The sequence below is a fragment of the Danio rerio genome, chromosome 13 (assembly GCF_049306965.1).
Source record: "Danio rerio strain Tuebingen ecotype United States chromosome 13, GRCz12tu, whole genome shotgun sequence".
NCBI classification, from domain to species: domain Eukaryota; kingdom Metazoa; phylum Chordata; class Actinopteri; order Cypriniformes; family Danionidae; genus Danio; species Danio rerio.
In genome coordinates, this window is record NC_133188.1 from 2,326,769 (window position 1) to 2,333,975 (window position 7,207).

At 39.6% G+C, this 7,207-nt stretch overlaps 1 long non-coding RNA gene across 1 annotated transcript; it reads left to right on the top strand.

Moving 5' to 3' along the window:
* The first annotated feature begins 5,140 nt into the window (after positions 1-5,140).
* On the top strand, positions 5,141-6,575 carry LOC141377095 (uncharacterized). The gene is made up of 2 exons (XR_012389087.1): positions 5,141-5,459; positions 5,751-6,575. It is a non-coding gene; the product is annotated as an uncharacterized lncRNA (long non-coding RNA).
* The last annotated feature ends 632 nt before the right edge of the window (positions 6,576-7,207 follow it).

The window sequence follows — 7,207 nt, forward strand, 5'->3', positions numbered from 1 at the left end:
TAAAAAAGACAAGTTAATACTTATTTTTTAGCCACATATTTTAAATAATGTGTCAAAAATAACTTCTGTGAATCTAGAATTTCAATATTTGAAAAATGTTAATAAATGTATGAGCACAATTCAGAGCTATGCAAACAAAAATTGCATGATGGGAAATGTGGAGATATTTTATTGCAGTTCGAAATTATTTAACAAAAGGTGGCTGACTGGAAAATTGTGCAAAAAATAAAATAAAAATAATAATCACCATTTTTTTTCGTTGTGTTTTCATGTAAATGTCTGCTTCCAAGATGCTATAAACAGACATTTTACTTTAGACTTTTAATTTGATATTGCTGCCATGTTGCCGTCTCTTCGCTGTACTGGTTGTTACCAGGATACAGAAAAAATAGCATGCTCAAAACATCAAATCAGATAGGAGGATCCGAAAAGCAATCGACATCAGAGAAGGTAGCATTTTAAGACTAAAAAGCTGAAGCTTAAAATGCACACAATTGACAAATAGTCGCAGGCAAGTTAAACTTTAGTGACAAGGCAGCACTTTTCCAATCGGGCCAGTAATAATCCTGTCTACTGTCCCAAGCATCTTTCACACTGGCCCCGGGCCATAGGGCAGTCCCTTATTGTTGAGCCCTGAATGCCCTGCTACATTTGTTATTCGTAATTTCATATACACACAACCACAATTTGTTATATCATTATAAAGATAATCTTGTTGATATAAACACTAAATGAGGACTTCTCCCTCAATCGCCGGGTCTGAATGCAGACTCAGTGCAGCAGGTCTCTTGCCCTGTCTATTTTAACCATTAGCCCTGCTGGTATTCTGAAGGATTTAGGCAAACACAGCAGCACGGCGATGTCTAAATGTGAACGAACTCCACTGATAAAGGACAAAGTCCGCCATTTCCGCCATACTCATACTGCTCTCCTGACAAAAATGCTTGCTGCACACACACAGCATTGCTGTATCGGCCCTGACAGGATCGAGGGGAAAAACATGCAACAAACCCTGTGGATCACGGAAACAAACACATACGACCCTTCATGAACGGCTATACTGTATGCCGTGGGTTTCTGGACACGGTCTCACCCAATCATCAACATAGGGTCTCACAGCTTGGCACTGGCATGTCTGTGTCTTGCCTTCGGAAAGCACGCGCAGTCATGAATAATTAAGAAGCCGGCTCTTCTCATAGGATAAGAAAACTCTGCTATGAATAATAATGGAAAACCATCTTTGCACTTGCAGTTTTGCGCTACGTCACTGTTTTTGATTCGCCCCAAAAATCAATTTAATCCCGGAAGCTGAAATTAGCTGACAAAAGCTCAGAATTATCCAGTTTTCCCCACAATTACAGCTGACAGGTGCTAACATTGTCTTAACTGATGCTCAACACACACACACATCTGTTAACATCTAAAAAAAAAAAGTACTCCAGGGTTTCTTGAATCTTTAAGCTGAATACTAGTATCTTGAAAATATCTAGTCAAATATTATTTATTGTCATCATGGCAGAGAAAATAAATCAGTTATTAGAAATGAATTATTACAACTATTATGATTAGAAATTGGGGGAAAATATGCAATAATTCAGGAGGGCTAATTAATCTGACTTCAACTGTATGTTGCTTTTCTTGAAATATTAAGACGGCTAACCTCATTACTGGACTAATTTGCACTGGTGTTTTCACTAAACATGTTTGTAGACATAATGAAGAATGTATGAGAGGAATTGACCAAACATAGCAGCGTATGTCACTTTTACAGATATGAACAGTTTCTGGTGATATGAACAGTAACAGACCAGAAAATGTGTATTAATGAGTATCACTTTACAATAAGATGTCATGGACATTCATTCATTAGTTTTCCTTCGGCTTTGTCCCTTTATTAATCTGGGGTCGCCACAGCAGAATGAACCGCCAACTTATCCAGCCAGGGGTGTAGATTTAGGGTGGACGGAATGGACGCGTCCATATTAACATTCACCGACCATTGAAATGTCCCCACCAATAATTTAATTTACTTTAAAAAAATGGCGCTGTCAACATTAGCCCAGGGTTTAATCACGTTCTCTCCTAGTCCTCCCGCCCCCAAAACACATATGGACATTTTGATTGGCTGTGCCTTTAATCCAACATATATACACAGCGGATGCCCTTCATAGACTGTAAAATATATGGACGTAGTGTCCGTGACGTCACCCATAGGTTTCTAAAGAGCGCAAAAGAAGCCACAAGTAGGCCAACCATCGCCATTTTGTTCGCGCGTCATCACAACTACGGCGGGATACCAAACAAGGGCGGAGAGTGGGCGGAGCTACAGAAAACTGCTGGCATTTAGCTTGGACCTGGCTCAGACACACTTTACTTTGGGACGCTTAATACTTTATCACCTGTGACTCGTTTGTGTTCTGACCACTTGTGCTTGGTTGTACACTATATCAATAAAGTGTTTAGTCTTTTAAAAACACTGCTGTAATGCATTGAGCCACTAAACATTGTTCTTATGACGTTTTTCAACAGGAGGAAAACGCAAATTACTTCCAAACACTTCAGATATAGTCTGTGTTAGTTACTGTAAGACTATTGATGAAATCCAGCATAACACTGTATGACAACGCTTCAGATGACTGTTCTAGAGCCTACAGCTAATCAATCTGACAGATGCTGGAGTGCATTACAGCTCTAAATATAAATATAAACGATAAATGATCTTAAATAAAACAAATACATGTATAGAGATGGTATATAAGTATATAACTTTACTCACATGGGAAACGGAGGCCACGTGAATGGTTTGTGAGCACAATTAAGTGCACTCAGCATGCCATGCCATCTAATAATTGTAGGAAACAAGTCCAAAAGGCAGTCGACTGTGTAAAGCCACATAAAACAACACAGAAATACGATAAATATGCCGAGTTCAGTGGCTAATCTGCAGGATTCAGCTGAGGTGACGTGACGGCGACCAACGAGACCTTGCTGTCACTCAAGTGGCCACGCCCTTAATTATGCAAACTTAATATAACTTAATATAAAGGAAACGGATGAGTTATAAAAAAATTCACCCCCCTCACAGTTGTCATGAAGGGTAATATTAGCTGTATTAACCAAAATCTTTGTTTGTAGCAGGCTGTAAACACCTTTTTTTCTGCTGTAAAGTTGGCCATTCTAACAGTGGGCTCAATTGAAATTTGCTCTATTATGGAGTCAGGAGCGGCCAGGACTAGCGGAATTTCGGATGAATTGCAGTTTTAGTTACTTCCGTATTGGCTTCCTGAGGGAGAGCGGGAGGTTGCTGCTTGATGCCCTTCCAGCTGCAACCGAGTACTGGGAAAGCGTGAATGGACAATGAACATGTATATTTTTTAATGTTAAACCTTTACCAAGACTTTTTTAAAAGCAGTTGTTTGAGTAGTCATGAACCAACAACAAGTATTTTGATAACTAACATTAAGATAGTTATGAATAAATGGCTCAGTGGTTAGCACTGTCGCCTCACAGCAAGAAGGTCGCTGGTTTGAGTCCCATCTAGGCCATTGTGCATTTCTGTGTGGAGTTTGCATGTTCTCCCCGTGTTGGTGTGGGTGTCCTCTGGGTGCTCTGGTTTCCCCCACAGTCCAAACACATGCGCTATAGGGGAATTAGATGAACTAAATTGTCCATAGTGTATATGTGTGTGTGCGAATGTGAGTGTGTAAGGGTGTTTGCTAGTACTGGGTTGCAGCTGGAAGGGCATCCGCTGTGTAAAACATATGCTGGAATTGTTGGCGATTCATTCCACTGTGGTGACCCCAAATATGGGACTAAGCTGTAGGAAAGTGAATGAATAAATGTATTGCTCCCTGTTACAGTAATATATTAACCAATGCAAACGAAACGGCTCTTATTGTCAAGTGTTACTAATTAATAGACCTTTCAGAACTGAAACGCTGACTCATTGCAGAACTGAGGGAACATTTCAAGCATTTCCCGTAATTTTCTGTAAATTGGAATGATTATTCATTGTGATAATTAGAACGAGATTATATTTTTATCCAAAATCTCATGATTATTTTAGATCTGAGCTGGGGTTTGACATTGAGGATGCACTGATGAATGTATAAGGGCAGTTTTGTATATATGAATGGGAGTGAATTGCAGAATATTTGTGATCCTGGACCACAAAACCAGTCATATGTGTACATTTTTGGATTATGCATTATCTGAAAGCGGAATAAATAATTAGATGGAGAAAATGTATTAATGTATGGTTTGTTATGATTGGACAATATTTGGCTGACATACAACTGTTTAAAATCTGGAGTCTGAAGGTTCAAAACAATTAAAATACATTAAAATCATCTTTCAATTTGTCAAAATTAAAGCTACCGTGAAATTAAAATGATTTTTTTTTTAGATGTTAGTATCAGTGTGTCAGTTTTACGGAAATCTATAAGCCAGGGGTGTCCAAAATCAGTCCTGGAGGGCCGATGTCCTGCATAGTTTAGCTCCAACTTCCTTTAACACGGCTGCCTGGATGTTTTTAGTACACATAAGCTGCGTCCCAAATTGCACACTATACACTCATGCACTATGTACTTATGCACTTAAACACTCAACAGGATAGTATATGTATGTAGTGTCATCCCAAATGGCACACTAATGTTTTTTTACTAAGCGGAAATTTCAACCGTTTCCCTGATGACGTTTGATGGTTGCCAAATCAGTGAAATAAACAACCGAATTATCAAATAATAGCTGCCGTGAGTATAACCGCATTCACCATCGGGAGGCGCTATAATCACTCTCGTAGGAGAATTTTGCTTTCACCATCCAAAATAAATAAAGTTATTTAACATGTGTGTCTGATAGCTCCGCCCCTTCCGCTACGTAAGCAAATCTGCGGTCGTGGAGTGCGTGAAGTGTCCATCACTACACACTTCATTTTAGCGGCTGAATGAGGGCATCATCCGGGTAATTAAAGTGCACTTATTATTTTTAGAGTTTTCAGTGTGAACACACTACTTACACTATTTATACTACAAAATGGCGTAGAATAGTGCATAAGTATGCGATTTGGGACGCAGCTATAGAAACAGCTTGATTAGCTGGTTCAGGTGTGTTTAATTGGGGTTGGAACTAAAATATGCAGGACACCGGCCCTCCAGGACCAAGTTTGGACACCCCTGCGATGAGCTACAGGTTATAATATCTATATTACAGATATTTTATCTTCACGTTTAGAAGATACAAACCTCTTGTAGTTTGTCACTTCCGCATAATTTTACATCACCTCATTCTTCAGTTTGTCATCAAATATTTTGACCAATCAAATGCTCTCTAGTATCTGACATGCCCCACCCCTTCTTTTCATTGGCTTTTCATTTGATGTTATTGATCTCAAACACTCTCAATGGGAGCCCTGCTGAAAAGTCCAACTTAAACCAGCCTAGGCTGGTTGGCTGGTTTTAGCTGGTTGACCAGCCTGGTTTTAGAGGGGTTTTGGCCATTTCCAGGCTGGTTTCCAGCCATTTCCATCCTGGTCTTAGCTGGTCAGGCTGGAAAATGACCAGCCAAATCCAGCTAAAACCAGCTTGACCAGCCTGGTTTAAGCTAGATATAGCTGGTTTTGGCTGGACTCCTAGCTTGGCTGGGCTGATCAAGCTGGTTTTAGCTGGTCATCTCCCAGCCTGACCAGCTAAGACCAGGGTGGAAATGCCTGGAAACCAGCCTGGAAGTTGCCAAACCTCCTCTAAAACCAGGCTGGTCTACCAGTTAAACCCGCCAACCAGCCTAGGCTGGTTTAAGCTGGATTTTTCAGCAGGGAGAGCTGTGATGAAAACAAAACACTATTGGCTGTTTTTTTAAAGGAGGCGGGGCTACTCTATGTCCCACCCTCTCTTCATGTTTAGAGTTTACCTCTAACATCGAATAAAAAAATCAACATTTCAAAACACTTCAGGGGCCTTTAAGCAAACAATGCACATTACTAATCAAGAATAGAGTTTTATTAGCAAAATATCGTCATCTTTACTTGATACTATAATGGTAAAAGAAACATAAAACTGGGTTTGTGGTCTTGGGAAGGATAGTTAAAACCTAAGCTGCAAAATAATAGCTGTGGTTTCATTTTCTGATGTCAAAAAATGTTGTGAATCAGCAGCTTCTGGCATACTTGAACAACTGCGCACACTGCAATGACAGCACATTTATGATCTCGGCTTTCTCTGAAGCACTGCATGGAAAACCCTAAAGTAAATCAGTAATCTATAACAAAATAAGCATTTGACACAATCATTCTGTCCACTTGTTTGAACAAATGTTTCCTTGATTTATCCTGCGGTTACTTTTAGCTTAGAGGAAAACTAGTCTGCAACATCTGATTTATACTCATTTATTTCAGCGTTTGCTTTTAAACACAGATTTACCAACCATTGTACAATGCAAGATATCACCTGCTATTAATACAGTAGACACTTAATGAGGAGCTTCCTTCATTATAGAAATATCAATACAGCAAACATTCTATGACCGGTAACTTCAAACAGATCGAAATACCAATAAAGGTGTTTTTAGGCCGAAATAAATAGGTGTCTGTGTTTATTCAGCTTTTGAAGGGATTCAAGTGAAGTTTCATAAACTAATTTCGAGAGGAGCACGTGATATGATTGTGCACCGCTGGTCACTCATCCGTAATCAGTAATAACCCAATCAGAATGATCCTAGCTTAGTATAAATGGATCACTTTCTCCTCATTGCACTTCATTTTGGAAGAATCCCCCCTTCCACCCCATCTCCTCCTTTTTCTCCCCTTCTAAAGGGGGAGCGATCGAGACCTACCTGATCTCGGTTCTCCTAATATGCTTCTAGACCAGGCGGGAGCCCTGGGCTCAAATATCTCCGAGCTCAGGGTTCTCTCCCGGGACAGCATGCCAAACCTGCTATAAGTGCCAAGCATATCTAAGTGGGAACTCTTGAAATGTATGTGTGATAGTAAAACACAAGTTACTTACCACACACTTTGACCAGTGAGTTTCCAGAAGGCTTGTAATCATTTGAGATTACAGATTTATACATGTTATGCTTATGAAATATTTTAAATTGACATGAAACTGCAGCTTCTTTAGTCTTTCATTCCACAAAAAACATTGTATGGGTCAAAATAATTAATTTCCCTGATGAAAAATCCAGCTTAAACCAGCCTAGACTGGTTGACTGG